We start from the raw sequence: 19157 nt of genomic DNA, 5'->3' as shown, positions 1-19157 counted from the left end.
GTCAGTACTCCCTCCTCCGATAACAGAATACTGCTATGGGAGCCTATCTAAGATGAGGAATACGTCGGAGGACACAATCCCTTCGAAGAACAAGTTACTTCTTACCTTGTAACGTTCTTTCGACGGGATGTTCCTCCGACGTATTCCTCATCGACCCTCCCATCCATCCCCGCAGTTCTACTTCCCTTGTTGTTGCAGCTTACGCTCCTTCAGGGTGATTAGTTAGTCCAGAAAGTATTATTGTGGGCTACAAAACGGAACTGAGCAACGGACGCTGCGCGCGGCCTTTATAGGCAGGATGACGTCGACGTCGATACGGCGGCTGTTGAGGGACATCGACTCGGAGGACGTCGACGTGCAGCACTCTCTAGAGAAAAATGTTTCCGAGGCCAGCAGAGCTGGAAGGAGATATCTAAGATGAGGAATACGTCGGAGGAACATCCCGTCGAAAGAACGTTACAAGGTAAGAAGTAACTTGTTCTTTGAATCTATCCCTCACTCCTGAGTTGGTGGACCAGGTGTCTTCAAAAAACACAATTTACAAGGGCTGGATGGAAAATCACATTCCTGGACGTCTATGTAACGAAATCGCTGCAATCAATGTATGCAGTAAATTTTCCTCCAATTCTGATAGAACTTTGCTTAATGCAGTGTTGGGGCCCACTAACGATATCCTCTTTGGGGTGGATTAACGGTGTAAAAATGACAGTTCTCCCTAAGGTGCTAAATCTTTTCCACGCTCTCCCAAAACATGTACCGCACATCTTCAGGGAATTAATGCGCTTGGTATCAACATTTATTCGGAATAATAAAACCCCTGTGTAGCAATGAAGACACTAATGGAGCCAACTTGTAAATGGGGGTTAGGACTTCCAAATTTTGTAAAATATCAGACAATGCATTTTCGTGTGGTGAAGCAATGGGTGTCCTCAGTCAGAAAAAGTATGAGTTAAAATGGAACGGGCGATTTGTGGCGCAAATATTGCAGAACATTTATGGCTTCCTATACAGGATCGCCCAAATAATATGCATGCTAGCCAGATTACGCAACTAGTCGAAAAGATATGGGATAGGGTGGTGCTCCAATGCCAAGTCACAACATTTCCCTCTCCGTTTACACCAATTTTTGATAACCCACAGTTCAAACCAGGCCTGGATAAAGGCTTTTTTACCAGATGGAAAAAAGCTAAATGTAATAAAATTAGAGACATGTTTCAGGGCATGCACTTCAAATTGTTTGATCAATGTAAAAAATAACTGGGGCTTAAGGAATCGGAGATTTCAATATTTTCAAATTTGACATTGGTTATTAGCCCCACCATGTAGGGCTGAGGCCACTAGACAGCTCACGACATTTGAGAAATTTCTGATCTCGAATCCGGGTGAGAAATCTCATTTGAAACCTTTACCATTTAATACAAGAGGAGCACATAATAGGAAGACTGAAGTATGCCCAGGCCTGGCAACGAACCTTGGGGACAGTTATATCCAACAAAGAATGGCGGCCTCTCTGGAAAGAAATCCCAAAACTAACGCGCTCTTTGCAGATTAGAGATGCCTGGTATAAAGCCATGTTGCAATGGCATTACACGCCATACAGACTCTTTAAAATGAAACTAATCAACACAGATAAATGTTGGCGCGAGTGTAAAGGTACAGGGTATTGGATGCACACGTGGCTGAATTGTCCAAAACTGACGAACTATTGGCGAATAATCAACACGCATATCCAAGAACTGTTTGGGAAAACTTCGCTGCCAGAAGCAAAAGACATTTTGCTAGGAATTGGCCAAAATATAACGTAAAGCACAGACGGTGTTAAGGGTCGCTGCTTTGGTAGTAATCGCTCAACATTAGAAGGATAAAGAACCCCCACATGTAGATGATTCTTTCCTAAAAAATTGGATTTTTTTTTGCTCTAGAATGGCTGAAATACGGTATTCAGGGGATGCATTCAGCATTTTTGAAAGACTGGGGAACAGTCTTTAGATTTCTAAAAGAAGACTATAATGTGGCACTTTGCCCGTACAAACTGAGAATACTTGACATAGCATAGACTTGAGTATTTCTAGAACCTTTTATTTTCTTCTTTGATCTGCTATTAAGGAAGGTGGGGGGGACAAGGGAAGGGAGATGGACAAAGGGATACGGGGGTAAGTTTATGGTTTATAATAATTGAAATTTCCAATTAAAAACATAAAAACAAAAAAAATGAATGACATCCTGGTATACTCCCCTGCCAGGAAGCCTTTAGTAGGTTCATTAGACCCCCTGGTATACTCTCCTGTAAAGTATCTTTTCAAAATGTCTTGTTCGTCTGTATATTGCAAATGGATTGCCTGATGTACCCGCTTGCCAGGAATCCCGACTGACTGATGTGCTTCTTTAACCAAGTCTTCTTTTAATGTTCTCGCTGTGTCTCAGTATAGCCCAGTTGTGTTCCTTCACTGACAATACTTCATTTGCTTGAGGCACTACTTGTTCCAACTTTCCCCACATTGATCTCTCATATATGGAGACTTGTTCAAGTTCTGTCTTTCAACTTCATCATTAACATTCATCTGCTTGTGATAACACTTGCTCCAACTTTCCCCATATTGACATATCATACATGAGGATTTGTGCAAATTATGTCTTTATATTCTACTTGGTCAGTATTCAAAATGTGTTCTTAATTGCTCACTAGCCAGTCTGTACGCCCCGTGGTCCCCAACATCTCTGGTCAGACTCACTGGGATTGTTTCCCGCTCTGCAGACCCTCTCCCAGCTCTCCTGCCAGTTCTGCGTTCACCTGCCGACAAGACTGCTGCTTCTCGGCACAAACGGGACCCCAGTAGCTTGGCTGCTGCTGCCGCTTTCCCAGTGGTTTTCCCACAGTGCCTGCTGTGTCTCCTTTGGCCTCGTACCACACCAGTAAGTAATGCTTGCGAGCGGCAGTCTGGTAGCACCTACCTTTTTCAGCACAGTCGGTTTGTACTGCTGCCTTTTCCCTCAGTTCGGCTTTCTGCTTCTCCTGTTCTGCTTCTCGCTCCTCCAACTTCTGTTTGAATGAGCAAGCCATTTTTAAATGTCTTGCTCACCAAGGCTTCATTCAAACCACTTATCTGCACGTTCAGCTTGGTGTTTCCTTCAATCCACATTAACCCCTTCCTCATCCCAGTATTGTAAGCCTTATTGGAATTGGAGTCCATAGGATTTTTAAAGTGGTCTTGATCAGGATTTGTATTTAAAACAAAAACATCAGAGACAGGAGATGTTAGGTGTGTGCGATGTGGATATGAGGTATGAATGGTATTCTGCTCAGAATGACAGTATGCCATCAGATGTGTAGGTGTCGTAGGGCTTTCTTCAAAAGAGGGGGGTTGGAATATTGTATCCCTCCTAATGGAGACACCACCTACTCCCGGTAGTCCCTTCCCCCATGATCCTCCCTCACAATACCACCTCCAGGGTCGGGATCAGGTAACCGCTTCTGTCCCCTGGACTTGTGGGAGGAGGCCATCACCGGAGAATCAATGATGACTTTGCAGGAGTCATCCCAGGTAGGAGTTCCATGGGAGACAAGTCTCCTGAATGGCCCAAGAAAAGGTGGAAACACTCCAAAAAAATCAAGATCCAGGAGTGATTCTCGTCTTTCCTTTTCTTCAAAGAAGAAGAGTAAGAAATGATGCCATTGATCTTCCTTGTCCAATTCCTCACCCGACACGCATCCTGTACGTTTCCCCAAGAACACCACCTCAGTGGCTGAATGGGAAAGTTTCAGAGTAAAAATGTTGGAGGTATTTTTGAAGGCGGCTCCTACTGATGCCTCGAAAGAGCAAAAAATGGCAAAGATCCCATGCCTCCTCAAAGACTGGCAGGAATTCGGTTAGGGTTATGCCCCTGCACCCAAAAGCCAGAGTCCGAAGACCTCTGAGGTAGCTACCCGATTATTGTTGCTTCCGTCAACACCCGGGAACGCATTGAAACAAAAGGCTGCATTGATATTCTCTACAAAGGAACTGTTGACATCAAAGGGACTTTCTACGTCTAGTGGAGTCGTCGAGATACAAACGTCAGTCCAAAACTACATTTTTTAAAATATTTTGATTCCATCTTCGAGACGGAAAATGAAGAGTACAACATAGTTCCCTTTGGGTAAGAGCATTTTGGGGCTCTAAATATCCCCGAAGAAATTATTTCAGAGGAGTATCCATTGGAAGATCTAGTCTCCTGCCTAAAATGACACCAGTGGGCTCGACACTTCCACTAAAGTAGAGTTTGACACTTCTGATGGTCCACTCTCAGCCGAATGCAGCCTAGAGGGGTATTGTACGATTTGACCGTATGCAAAAGGTTGCATGTAAAAAAAGTCCTAAAAATGCTACCCCAAAGGTTCGAACAACAAAAGTTCAAACCTTTGGTGGTAGCATTTTAGGTAAGTATTATCAACAACAAAAAAGACTGCAGGGGTGTCCCCCGCAACACCCCGCTCACTATACTCTAAAGTATAGTGAGCGGGGGTTGCAGGGAAAACCCCTGCAGCCCCTGTTCCCTGTTTTCACGGAAGTGAAAGGGAACTGGCGCCGCAGGGACTCAGCATGAAGAAAAAGGTATCTAGGGTATGTTTATGTTGGGGGCGTGGGTGGGGGTGTTTTGAGGGTGTGGGTGGGAGGGTGTGGTTGGGGGGGGTGTCGTGGGTGTGTTGTGGGTGGAGGTATGGGTATGTAGGGGTTGTGTATGTTGTTTTCACATGGGAAATGTGCGAACCTTTTGTGGTTCGCACATTTCTCATGCAAACTTTCCGACTGCGGGAAGATCAGCCGCGGTTAGATCACGTAGATCCGCCTACAGGATGGTCATGAATAAAATTTTCGAATACTTAGGCCGGGGTTGTCATACGATAAAGAATAAGGCTCCCCTAAGGATCCAGTGCTGTCTTATTTTACAGCACTAAGTGATCTACTTTTAGAACTCTGTAAAAAAGAAAATCAGGTACCACTCCTTCAGTGGATAAGGAGTTAGTTAAAATAATATAAGCCATCTTCAGTGGATCCAGATTTTTTGTCAAGATACCCAATTCCAGGAACCTTAGTGGTACAATCTGATCCTTCTGTTCGGAGTATGTATGGTTTTGAAAGCTATTAATACATCATGCGCTTTAGCCATATACTCCTATAGACTGCAAATCCATTCAATCTGGTGTAGAGGCACCAGATTGCGTAGGTAGATGCATGAGCCAGCGCAGTTATTGGGTGTGTTTTCGTGGCTGCACTAATCTAGTTTTGTTCCTGATGTCCAGGCAATACTCCTAGATATGCCCTTTGAGGGGTCCAATTTGTTTGGCCCAAGATGGACGACAGCCTGGAAAAACTGCAGGTGTCCAAGGCTGCAGCAAAATCTTTAGGAGCAGATATCTTCCAACAACAGCAACATTTGCCAGCGCAAAGTTGGCGAGGGCAATCCTTTTACTCTTACTTTAACAATAGAGGTAGAGGTAAAACTGTTCAGAGACAAGTGCAAACAAGATGTCAGTGTGTTACAAGATGTCTTTGGCGAAAACCTGCCCAAGCTGCAGCCTCCTCCTTCCCCTCAGCCACAGCCCCAACACCTCTCTGAACACTTTGCTCACTGTGGGAGGCAGATTGACCCAGCATCTGCAAGAATGATACACAATTACTTCAGATGCATGGGCATTGAAAACAGTTGCCCAAGGGTACTGTTATCCATTTCTGAAGAGGATCCAGACCCACTCCTCTGGCAGGAGATTCTTTGCCTGTTGGAGAAAGGTGCCATGGAAAAGGTACCTACAGCAGAGCTGAACCTGGGCTGGTATTCCACCTACTTCCTGGTACCCTAGAAAGACAGAGGAATGCAACCCATCTTGCACCTAAGACACATTCAAGATGGCCACTCTTTCGCAGATCCTGCAGGCCTTTCAGCTTCAGGACTGGATGGTGTCGCACTGTAAGGAATTCGACCATCCGCACGGGGAGTGTGCGCTCGCCTGTGCTTTTTGATATTTGTAAAAATGAAACTGAATGGGAAATCAACCTCCAAAAATGTGTGAGGGCATTCCGCAAACATTTTCCCTGCTCACCGCACAAAACGCATAGTCACATGTATTCCTGGAGGACACAGCCTACAGGTGCCTTCCTCCCCCAGTGTGTTCAGCTGGAATGTGACAGCAATGGGTACATCAAAGCATCTCAAGAAGGGGGAAGGCACACCTTCCGCCGGCCATGGGCAGCCTAATTAAAATAACGAAGGCCCCATGGATCTGCCTCCTTATTGTCTAGTTCAGCTGGTGGCAGTGCATACTAATGAGAAATAATTGAGGCAAGCCTGTTAAAGGGGATTGGTCGCAGGACAGACAACAGGAAGGTGTCATGATCTCTGCTTCCAAAAGGTCAGGGTTTTCCCAACTCCCTTGGAAGCAGATCCATAACCCAGGTTCCGAGTGCCAACCAGTCCCAATTGGGACCTTTTGGACCCAGTCCTGGCGCCAGTGGCACCAGGCTCATAAATATGCCCAGTCCCAGCGCTGGAAGCGCCGGGCTCATAATGCTTGGGTGGACTTACCTGCAGCAGACCATGCTGCTTACTTGCCTGCCAGTTGAGCCTCTGATCCTCTTCTGTTTGGAACTACTTTTCCTGTTGGGTGGGGCTGGAGCCACTCCCTAGATTCAGAACACTGGAACTCTTCTGGAAGGCAGGAACTCTTTTCTTACCAGGAACTCTTTTCTTACTTAGGCGTGGCTGTGGAAGGAGACACCTAAGCACTACAGGAGGCTATTTAAACCACACCCGGTGGATGAATCTTGCTTTGCGTTATTCTGCACCCTCTGCAGCAGAACGCTCATCGTGTCTTCTGCATCCGGTCCTGGGCCTAAGGAAAAAGGCTTACCATCCTGAATCCAGTCTTCAGCAACACCTATAAAGAACAGAACAGGTTAGCATTCCGGCATCTGAAAGGCAAAGGCTTACCTAATCTTTGTGCGCTCCGGAGGTCTTCACACTGCATTCCGGCATCTGAAAGACAAAAGCTTACCAACTCTTTGCACGCTCCGGAGGCCGTCGGCGCTGCATCCCGCATCTGAAAGACAAAACAAGGTGCGTTTAAAGACATTGGGGAACTTTAATACTCACGTGCCATTACTCCTTTCCACATCTAACCCAGTGGGTATCCCGGCACCCTGCAGCCGCTCCGAGCTTGTACCTGCAAAATAAAAAGACAGTTAGAGCGCATCGTGAAGCTGGCAACAAGCGCTTACTTACGTGCTTCCAGGCGCTTCTATCCATCACACGGGCTCCATCTTCAACTCACTTCAGCCCGTCATCCGCCATCGCCGGAACCCTGCAAAACAAGAGACATCATTATTAAAGACTTTAAAGACATTTGAGTTACTCGAAACTTACCGTTCGTGCAGTAAACGACGGACAGCAGTCCTCTGAAGTCAAGAGGCCTGCGCTACCTATCCAGTGAAGAAACTGGTTACAGCACCCTGCCCCGAGGCAGATGGAGAGCTCGGCATTCACTTACCTAAGGTGAGAGCGTTAACCTGTGGGGGTCTACAGGAGAGGAGAAGGGGAAAGAGATAGGGACACCCCAATAACCCCAGTTCATTAACCCCGTATTTTCTATCTGCAGACATCTTACTCTGCACGTCAGGCATACAGGGCACAGAGGTCCAGCCCAAAGAGCCAACCGGGTGCTGCACATCACCTTTGAAGATACGGTAGTCGCCCAGTCAAGACCGGCGCCTCTGCGAGAATCAGGTGAGCGTTACAAAGGCGAGTCTAAAACCTCTTTGGTATGGAATGTATCAACTTAAAGCTAGTTCCCACCTCTCTGTTTGAAGGACAGTGAATGGCATGTCTGGGTATACTAGTACTGTAGGCAACCCCTGCAGAGCAGACCCCTTTCAGAGGGATAAGTATGTGATTTAAGGGAGACAGGAAGTCCGCTCTCATCACAAACTTCAAGAGAGACCTGCGCTTTGATCAAGAGCCACAGAGGGCTCAGTTAACCAGAGAGACACTTTGATCTACTACAGGAAGATCGGTGGGATTTAGGAGTACATGGTGTCACCCCCTACCTTTCCTGTTGCAAAGCACTCTGGTCCTGACCTAACACATAATAGAAGATTGTTGGCGGGGACCCAGGATTGGTTCCTTAAGGTAGGCTTAACTTGCACTAATCACTCGGGCCCATTTGGCTATAAAAGAGGGATGAGCCCCTCCCTTACCAGATCATCCGACGACTCTCTAACCTGCTAACCCAGTTCTGTTTTTTCCCTCTCGCCCTCCTCTTCCTTACAGCATGCTGACTGGCCGCCGGGTGTACCTCAGAGTCCCACTGGTCCCCAGCACCCCCGCCAGTCCTCTCTCACACTTGCCCCAGGACCTTACACCCAACCCACACTCAACGCACTTGAGAAATTAATCCAAGAGTGTCTCTCTCTGCACTTACCCCAGTTTCAACCGACCTGGTGCACTTGATCTTCCCCCTCCCTGCAACCCTATGTGCACTTGCATGATCCATACACACTGCACCTGAAGATAGTCTGTCTGTTCTGCCTTGTCTTCACCCCTAAAATGCACTGTTTACATTGCAGAATCACTGTCAGATCTATTTGCTGTCTCCCAAACTGTTAAATGTATTTGTATGCACTTTCTTTGCCTGTGCAGAATCGTCTCAGAATTTCAAAGGCTCTGAGTGACTGTTTCTTCTCCATGTTCCCACCCTCCTTGAGTGCTTTGAAACACTTGCCTGTGCATTGCCGATATATAAATAAACAATACCATTACTATTTGAACCCAAGCTAAAGGTAGTCTACCTTACATCTTCCGCCAGTGAAGGAAGGCCAGGATTTCCAAGAGGGAAGCAAGATCCCTCCCCTAATCATCTCCCAGGGAACAGAGGAGAATACCAGTCTCGGAGGACCCGTCCAGCAGCTCCAAAACTGGTACCCAGCCAGCACACAGCATGCACTGCTAAGTTCTGCCAGCAAACTTGAGGTGGGAAGTGCCAGAGTGTCTCTGAACAAAGGACAATGCCGTTGCCTGCAAACTCTCTCCTCAGCTTTGGCCCGTCTGCCTTGAAAGGACGCCATGACCCCTGCGAAGAAGCTAGGAGGACTGCCACACAAGCATCACCCAGCATCCATCTTTTAAGGACATTTTTGAGGCAGTCGAGCCCTCGTACTGCGACCGGTTGCACCACTGACTGTTGTCACCCTGGAGTCACTCAAGCCATCCGAGACTCTTCGACCAGCATTCCAGATCCGCCAACAAGCACAGAGATTCTTCACCCTGAGCCGCCGTGCAGGCCAGCCTGCAGCTGTCCGTCCAGCCTCGCTGTCTGTCCTCTGTGTTCCTGTACAGGGTGGGTTGTATTTTGTAGTGTGCTAGAACGGTGTTGTAATTAAAATAAAGTTGATATTTTTATAGAAACTTGACTGGACAGTCACTTTTATCATTGGGTAATAATTGTATTTTCACTGTGTTGCAACTAACCAACGATCCACAACCTTGCAGAGATCCACGTTACCAAAATTGGACAAGGAGGTTTATAATTGACTTGTGTTCCAATCTGTTTGGATCCCTTCTGGTGTACTAAAGGTGTCTGGCTGATTGACGGTTTATTAGTCTTATCAGTCTTTGTCCTGCCCTGGGGCAGTCCAGCACCGAAATGCTAGGCAATTCTCCTCTGAACAAGAGTACCAACAGCATCCCCAGACACGTGTTTCGGTCTGGTTGGACCTCATCAGTAGGGACAAAGACTGATATGTTTGGGATATTTCTTCTCTGTGAAAGATAGTGAGCTAAAGACTCTGGGTAAGTCTCTCGTAACCAGGACTAATGTCTGGCAGAGGGACTCCCAGGACCCCCTTGTTAATTTGCATATTTAAGTAACTTTGGGTCTCACCCTAAGTTACTAGGGGAATCCAGACGTGGACCCCTTGCTCACTATTCTTAGAGAGGCACAGATCCACCCTACTGATGTCCAACCAGACCGAAACACGTGTCTGGGGTTTCTGTTGGTACTCTTGTTCAGAGGAGAATTGCCTTGCATTTCGGTGCTGGACTGCCCCAGGGCAGGACAAAGACTGATATGTTTGGGATATTTCTTCTCTGTGAAAGATAGTGAGCTTAAAGACTCTAGGTCAGTCTCTCGTAACCAAGACTAATGTCTGGCAGAGGGACTCCCAGGACCCCCTTGTTAATTAGCCTCTCCCTCCTTGCCTTCCCTTGCAGCCACAGCAGCAAAACCGCATTAAGTCATTGGATTAGATTGACACAGCATCTCATTAATTCTGATGCTTAGACACTGCATACAGTACCCCATGGGTACCTCCTCCCATTCTTAAAAAGGCAGACGGATTGTCCGCCAAGCAATCAATCTTTCCTGGAACCAGATCTGCGCCTTCTGCAGGAGATTCTCTCCCTGCTGGAGAAAGGTGTGATAGAAAGGGCACCTGTAGCAGAGGGGAGCCACGGATGGTATTTCTCTTATTTTCTGATTCCCAAGAAAGCCTGAGGGCTGCAACCCATCTTGGACCTGAGACGCTTGTAGAAGTTCCTCAGGAAGACAGATTCAAGATAGTTACTCTTTCGCAGATACTCCAGGCCCTTCTGATGCAGGATTGATTGGTGTCACTCGATCTTCAGGATGCTTATTTCCATGTGCCTTTACATCCCAAGCACAGGAAGTACCTGAGGTTTGCCATTGGCATTTCTCACTTTCAGGTTAGGGTACTGCTTTTCAGGCTGACCTCTGCCCGAGGGTCTTCACCAAGTTGATGGTGGTGGCAGCAAATCTGAGGAGAGGGATTCACATCTTTCCCTACCTTGACGACTGACTGATCAGAGGTTGTTCTCCCAAACAGGCCCTGGATCATCTCTTCATCACCTACCACTCTCTCCACAAACTGGGCTTACCCCTCAATTTCAAGAAGTGTTACATGACACCTTCCCAAGAGCTTCAATTTATAGGAGTAGTCCTGGAGTCGTCTTTGTGGAAATGTTCACCCTGAGTTAAGATCTCAGCATATTTTGCAGATGGTGGAAACATTTCAGGATGGCCATCATCTGCAGTCCTTCAATTTCCTGAGGTTGCTCAGCCTCATGGCATCCAGCATTTTCTTGGTGCCAGAGGCCCACCTAAGGATGAGGTCCCTCTAGTAGGCCCTCAGATCCCATGGTCGCAGTGCCCCGGCAGGATGACGGACCTTCAGGTCCTGAACAAGGTTGCATAGGATCTTCTGTGTTGGCCCTGAAGGGAGAATGTGATGAAAGGGGAACCTTTTTGCCAACCATGGGTGGAGGTGACTGTAGTTAAAGACTACTCCCTCCCGAGGTTGGGGCCTGTATCAATGAGCTGTCAATCAGCAGTCACTGTTTTCTTTCGGAGTCCAAACACATAAACCTCTTTGAGTTGAGGTCAATCCGACTGGAGCTGATGGCCTTTCTGCCCTCTGTGCAGGGGAAGAACGTCCTGATTATGATGGACAACAGAGTGGCCATGCATTACCTCAACAAGAGAGGAGGTGTAGGGTCACTGCCATTGTGCAGAGACACAGTGCATCTCTGGTTTGGGCACTACATGAAGGAATCTCTCTGACGGCTGTTCACCTAGCCCGAGAAGAGATCAAAATGGGGGGACGCTCTGAACAGGCAGGGCACAGTTTCCCACAAGTGGGAGATAGCTCAGAAAGTCCTTTTAGAGATCTTCACCCTTTGGGGAACCCCTCGATTGGATCTGTGCGTGTCCAATATCTTCAGGAAATGCAACCTGTTCTGCTCCAGGGAATTTCCTCAGAGAGGAGCTCTGGGGGACGCGTTTGGGATTTTCTACTTCTGCACACATTCCCACCAGTCCCCATCATTCCTCATGTCATCTTCCCCAGGGAGCGGACCTACTTTTGCAAGAAGGGGCCATCTTCTTCTCCGGAAATCAGAACTCTAAACCTTCACGCCTGAAAGGTTAACATGCAAGGATTGGGACCATCCAGAAGACGTGATGGAGGTGGTGCTTTCGGCCAGGAGACCAGCAACAAAAGCACTATACTGCTGTCATAAAAATGTTCAGCTGTGGTAGAGGTAAAAATATTGATCCTTTCTCTTGCGACACTGCCTCTGTTATTTTAATTACATCTGGCCCATCAGGGGCTGCAGGTGTCTACAGCAAAAGGATATCTGGCAGCCGTGTCGATTTTCAAGTGCTTCCCCGAGCAAGGCTCTTATTTTAAGGTCCTTTTGTTATTCAGTTCCTCAAGGGTCTGACAAACATTTTCCCACCGGCTCCTTATATTGTTCCTACTTGAGATCTTAATTTAATACTGCATTTTTTTTAAATTAATATAGTGTGTTATAGTTTACAAAAGAAACTTTTCACACTTACAGAATTAAAATACAAATTCAAAGGTTCACAATAAAATTTACTCTACATTTCATCAAACTACAATTAAAAACAAAGGAAAAGCAAAAAAATGAACATTCTGAGTAACTTATTTCTTCATAATAAACTTGTACAAATGGTCCCAAATTACTAAAACAGAAAACACAAAGGTCTATTGTTTGGCAACACGCTCAAAGAAAAAGCTCATCACAGAATATTAGATATGATTACTATCAAAGTTTCAATGGAAGTGATTCTCAGTCTACAGCATTTTCATAGCACTTCATTTTCAGCACAAGTTCTTCTTAGATTTTAAATAGAAGTCTAGCCAAGGCACACATGAAAGCAATGTAAGCATTATTCATGCATTTATACCATAGCATTTCACGTGAAGAAATGGAGTTCCCAACATTTTTGTCTCCCAGAAACGCAATTCTTTCTTTTTCAGTGTCTGCAAAAAATTACCAGATATTTTATGGTTTCCCTTTGAGGAGCTATCTCTCAAAAGCGACATATATCTGAATCAAAATGAATCCACTGACTGATGCTTTCTTTTGAATGTAGTTGGTTCAAATGAAAATGCATGTAAATTTCTCGTACTTTGATGTCAGGGAAGCACTCTATATACATCAGCCTTGGAGCCTTTTTGTGTGTATGTAAGGCAAACTCTTTATACAGCTGATATGAACCAATGTTGTCGTGAGAACCAACCCAGTCCATTTGATATAAAAAAAAATTGGAATAACTCACTCTCGTTATTAAATCTTCTTTGGTGATGTTGATTTGAAGAAGGGCAAGGTCCATTCTTTTTTTTTTAAAGTGCAATAGAGGAAGGATTATCTAAGGCAAGCATCCTGGTAAACTCTACATAAATGGAATTTCTAAGGGGATTCAACATTTTGACATAGGCATTCATTTGATGCCATAAATGGCGCAAAGACAGACTTGACAAACCCAATTCTATACGTATACACGCATTTGGAACAGATTTAGCCAGATTTAACACATGTTTCCAAATGCACCCTTGTACCGTGTTTAGCAAATCATCAATGTTATGCAGGCACAAATCCAAATTGTACAAGATTATTGGTTCGATCTTTAAGAAGTAAAACTGAAGTGCAGGATTTAAAGAGAATTTGTTAATGGGGAGCCCCATTTGAGTCTCTTCATGTCTGTCCACTTATATTGTTGACACTAAAGACTGTTTTTCTTGTGGCCATCAGTTCAACTCGTAGAGTGAGCAAGCTTCAGGCTTTATCATGCAAACCTCCTTTTAGTATGCTTTCTATGGAAAAGTTCATTTTCAGGGTTCGCTCGTCATTTCTTCCTATGGTGGTGTCGGAATTTCATTTGACAGAGAAAATAGTTCTGACAGCTTTTTATCCACCTTCTCCTTTAAAAGATGAAGAGAAGAGAGACTGCAGAGTTAAATCCTAAGAAAGCTTTAAGCTTTTATATTAGCAGACTTGCTAATGTCAGACAAGACAACCAACTTTTTGTTGGCTATACTGGACACAGGTTGGGACAGGCTGTGACCAAACAGACTTTATCCTGATGAATTATAGTATGTATTTCTTAATGTTACACATTAGCTAGCAAGTATGTCCCTGCTAAATTAAGGGTGCATTCCACATGTGGGGTGGTTACCACTTCAGCCCTTGAAAGAGGGGTGCCGGTTCAGGATAAATGCAATGCTGCAACCTTGTCTTCACTGTACACCTTCTCTAAGCTTTGTTGCCTAGATTCCTTGTTGGGTCAGGAAGCAAGAAATTGAAAAGCTGTTCTTCACAGTGTAATTCTTTAGCAAATTCCTTAGTCCCATCTCGATCTATGAACTGCAATGCGAGTCTGTCAAAGATGAGGAGTCTGTGGAAGGACACAATCCATTAGAAGAACAAATTACTTAGCGCTGGTAATGCTCTTTCGAAGGGATAGTGTCCTCCGACGTATTCCTTATTTTAGATATCTCCTTCCAGCTCTGCTGGCCTCGGAAAATTTTTCTCTAGAGGGCGCTGCACGTCGACGTCCGCTGAGTCGATGTCCCTCGACAGCCGCCGTATCGACGTCGACGTCATCCTGCCTATAAAGGCCGCGCGCAGCGTCCGTTGTTCAGTTCCGTTTTTCTGCGCTTACTCAGTGCCTCGGAATACCGTTGCTCAGTTTTGTAGACAATTTATCCTATTTACCTCGAGATATTCGATCCGTACTCGATGGCTTCCTCGTCGGAACCGACGACCCCTCGGTCCGGCTTCAAAAAATGCCGAGATTGTGGGAAAAAGATGTCGCTGACTGACCCTCACAGAGTTAGTCTGTGGTGTTTGGGAGCTGAACACCATTGTTCGGAGTGCGAGGACTGTATGTCCATGACAGCTAAGGCCCTGAAGGAGCGTAGGGGGAAGCTGGAGAAAGGTAAGACTTTAAAAGCTTCTTCTTCCTCGTCGAAGTCGAGACATTCGTCTCCTCGTCACCATTTGCGCTCCAGGTCTCGGAGTGGGTCCCATCACTCCTCGAGATCGAAGCACTCGAAGAGGAGACGTCGAAGATCCCATTCTCCGTCCTCCTCTTCCTCTGTTTCTCCAAAGAGAATCCCTTGCCCCACGAAACATAGTTCCCGGGCTGAATGGGAGGAATTCCGCAAAAATATGATGAGCGTCTTCGAGAAAGCGGACTCGACCCCCTCGAAGACTGCCGAGAGCGATGCTCTGGTCGAAAGACCCGAAGGTCAAAAACGCAGCGAGTCGCAGTACCCGGCGAAGGAAGCTTCTCGAGCGCGAAACGAACCCTCGAGTAAAGCTATGACCTCAAAACCTTCTTCGAAGGTTCCGTCGACGCCATTGACGAAGGACCTTCGACACACGGGTCTGTCGACTCGACGCCATCTTCGACACCGGTGTCGACGCCAAGGAAAGTCACCGTTACGACGCACCCAGTGGCTATCCCCAGGTCCTCAATGACGATGGCGTCGAGATTGTCGACTTCCTCGAGCAGAATCCCAATTCTATCGAGGTCCTCGAGGCCTCCGTCTTTGTTTTCGACGCCACGCTCGAAGCCTTATGACAAGTTTAGCACCCTCTGCCTTGGAGATGGGTTTTACACCCTTTGTGAGTTCAGAACAATTGAGAACTATGTCCTCAATTATGGAAGAGGGTGAACTATCTGAACAGGAAGACACATTTGAGTTGCAGGGACCTACAACCCCAGTTAGAGGAGTTATCCTCAGAAGAACGCAGGTTAAATGATCTTCATGATTCCTTACATGAGGCAAGTGGGATAGACACTTCCCCTGAGATGGAGTTTGCTAGGCCAGACCCGGGGGAGCATGCTGAAACCCCCTATAGAGCCTTAATGGCCAGAATCACAGAATTTATGGGGTGGTCAACACCTTCACAGGCTTTCCAACAAGATGACCTCATGGATATTCTTGACAAAGGTCCACAGGAGGATCCTGTAGTGCCCTTTCATAAAGCTCTTCAGAGGAAGATTATGACGAACTGGGAAACCCCAGATGTCCTCCCGGCAGTAAATAAAAAACTGTCTACAAAATACAGGGTATCTTCTGCAGACCCGGAGTTTTTGTCAAAACACCCATCCCCAGAAAGTCTGGTGGTAAAGGCAGCATCTTCTACTGACGTCAAGACTGCTTACCCTACCGTCCCACAGGACAGGGACGATAAGAAATATGATGCTGTTGCAAAGAAAGTTTTTTCGGCATGTAGCATGGCGTTAAAATCTGTTAATGCTACTTGCACCCTTGCTAGATTCAGCCATACACTTTGGGAGTGTGCTTCTACAGCGGCTGACTGCATCCCGGAGGGAGAAGAAAGGGAGGCGTTCCTAAATATCATACAGGACGGTAAAGACGCTATGTGCGAATCCCTCCAGACGGGCATTGATTCGGCTGACAGTATCAGAAGAGCAATGGCGGCAAGTACAACAACCAGGAGATTCGCTTGGTTGAGAAAGTCTGGTTTTGCCCCAGATGTGCAAGCCAGGCTCTTGAACATGCCATTCGATGGCTCTTCTTTCTTTGGGAAAAAGGCGGATGACAGTTTAGAAAAACTGCAAACATCAAAAGCAGCAGCAAAATCCCTAGGCGCTGCAATCCGTCAGAAACCTTTTCGTCCCACAGGAACCTCTGCGAGGGGCAAGTCCTTTCGCTTCTACTCCGCATTCGGAAGAGGTAGAAGACGACCGGCTCAAAGGGGACAAAGAAGAACTACCCGAGGTGGACGGGGTAGATATTCAAAAGCTGCAGCAACAGCAGGTGCCTCTTTACCATCGGCATCTGCATATGCCGCCCCAAAACCACTCTGAGGACTTCCCTCATAGGACACCTGTAGGAGGCAGGTTAACTCAACATCTGGCGGAATGGCAGGCTATCACGTCAGATGCTTGGGCATTGGAAACAGTTGCCCAAGGTTACTGCCTGCCTCTCCTACGCATACCTCAGAGTCATCCACCGGGGATAAGCTCTCAGAAAGCTCCAGATCCGCTCCTCTTGCAGGACATTTTGGACCTGCTAGAGAAAGGTGCCATAGAACCGGTACCTGTAGCGGAGAGGAACAAGGGCTGGTACTCCCCTTACTTTCTCATTCCAAAGAAAGACGGAGGACTGAGACCCATCTTGGACTTGCGAGAATTGAACAAATTCCTCAGGAAAGACAAATTCAACATGGTAACTCTTTCTCAGATCCTTCAGGCCCTTCAGTTCCAGGACTGGTTGGTATCTCTGGAACTTCAGGACGCTTATTTCCATGTGCCTATCCATCTCAAACACAGGAAATACCTGAGGTTCGCAATTGGCAACTCTCATTATCAATTTCGAGTGCTGCCATTTGGGCTGACCTCCGCCCAGAGGGTCTTCACCAAGTTAATGTCGGTAGTGGCGGCAAGTCTAAGGAGGGAAGTGATTCACGTCTACCCCTACCTGGACGATTGGTTGATCAGGGCTGTATCTTCGGAACAAGCTTAGATCCAGCTAAATCACATTTGCCACTCCCTTCACAGACTGGGCTTCTCCCTCAATTTAAAGAAGTCACAAATGATACCATCGCAGAGACTCCAGTTCATCGGAGCGATCCTGGACACTTCCCTGGGAAAAGCCTCGCCACCAGAGGTGAGGGCTCAAGATATTCTGCAGATGGTTACCAAGTTCCAAAATGCCCAACGTCTCCCAGCCTTCGACTTTTTGAGGTTGCTAGGCCTCATGGCATCCTGCATTTTCCTAGTGCCAGAGGCTCGCCTGAGAATGAGATCCCTCCAGTGGGCACTGAGGACTCGGTGGTCACAATTCTCAGGAAGAATGACAGATCTTCTTCAGGTTCCCGACAGGGTGGCTCGAGACCTTCAGTGGTGGGCCTGTCAGGAGAACATTCTGAAAGGATAACAGTTTTGGCAACCCTGGTCGGAGATAACAGTAGTCACGGATGCCTCACTCACGGGGTGGGGAGCCCACGCCAACGACTTGACCATCAGCGGTCGTTGGTCTCCATCGGAGTCCAGACTACATATCAACCTGTTAGAGCTGAGGGCCATCAGACTTGCGCTGAAGGCGTTCCTGCCAGCTGTACAAGGGAAGAATGTCCTGATAATGACGGACAACACAGTGGCCATGCATTACCTCAACAAAAGAGGAGGCGTAGGATCACTACCCCTGTGCAGAGAGGCGATGCAGCTCTGGTTTTGGGCAATCCAAGAAGGAATCTCTCTATCGGCAGTTCACCTAGCCGGAGAGAAGAACTTGACAGCGGACGCTCTGAGCAGGCAGAGCACAGTCTCCCACGAGTGGGAACTAGCTCAGGAAGTCCTTCAAGAGATCTTCGCCCTTTGGGGAACCCCTGTCAGAAAGCACCAAAGTATTAACTGAAAAGGATACGGTACTCAAAAGGATACAGGTGGTAGGGTCTTCCGGATCCCTGTTCACGCGTTTTGATAGTTGTGAAGTCAAGTTAAGACCTTCCAAATGATACAACTCTCTGACCGGTAAAACAGGCAGAGCGATGGATCACTGGAAAGGGCGTGGGTAAGGTATAGGAAGTCAGCCTAGAACAAAATAAAGTATCATGAATAACTGCCCCCAACCTGGGTATGATGGAATAGAAAATGTCATGAATACACACACTGACCTTGAGTCTAGGGCAGAACGAATCCAGCAGAGTCTCTTGAGGATCCAAGGTAGAACAAACGACAAGGAAGGGAAGATTAGTAAGGGAGACTTATCCCGAACGGAACGAGGCTCACGCTAGATACCGGGTTGATGCACCACAGGATAGCGTCCAAAGTACTGTTCACTGTCACCTTCCAATTTGAAAAGCTTCCTTCCCACGTAGAGTAAAGTATAGAAATGAATCAATCCCCCTGTTAATATCACAGGTGCAGGAGTTGGAAATAGCGCTCCTTTTAAGGTATAAACAAAGTTCACGCGGTTCTGTACAGCCGCGAAGAAAAGAGCGCGTGCGTGTGGATTTACACGCGATTAGGATTCACGCAGTCCAGGCCAGCAGCGCTTGAAGATAGCGTGCGCGTGTGGATTTACACGCGATTAGGATTCACGCAGTCCAGGCCAACAGCGCTTGAAGATAGCGTGCGCGTGTGGATTTACACGCGATTAGGATTCACGCAGTCCAGGCCAGCAGCGCTCGAAGACAATATATGCGTGTGGATTTTACACGCGAGCAGGATTCACGCAGTCCAGACCAGCAGCGCTCGAAGACAATATATGCGTGTGGATTTTACACGCGAGCAGGATTCACGCAGTCCAGGCCAGCAGCGCTCG

General features: G+C 46.9%; 1 protein-coding gene across 1 annotated transcript in view; it reads left to right on the top strand.

Annotated features, from left to right (window-relative positions):
• Positions 1-19157, top strand: part of BAIAP2L1 (BAR/IMD domain containing adaptor protein 2 like 1) — a 1517181-nt gene that overhangs the window by 1284889 nt on the left and 213135 nt on the right. The gene's annotated exons all lie outside the window — the stretch shown is intronic.

The sequence above is a fragment of the Ambystoma mexicanum genome, chromosome 2p (genome assembly GCF_040938575.1).
Source record: "Ambystoma mexicanum isolate Mex_15411 chromosome 2p, UKY_AmexF1_1, whole genome shotgun sequence".
Lineage (NCBI taxonomy): Eukaryota > Metazoa > Chordata > Amphibia > Caudata > Ambystomatidae > Ambystoma > Ambystoma mexicanum.
This window is presented reverse-complemented; position numbering and strand designations above follow the sequence as displayed.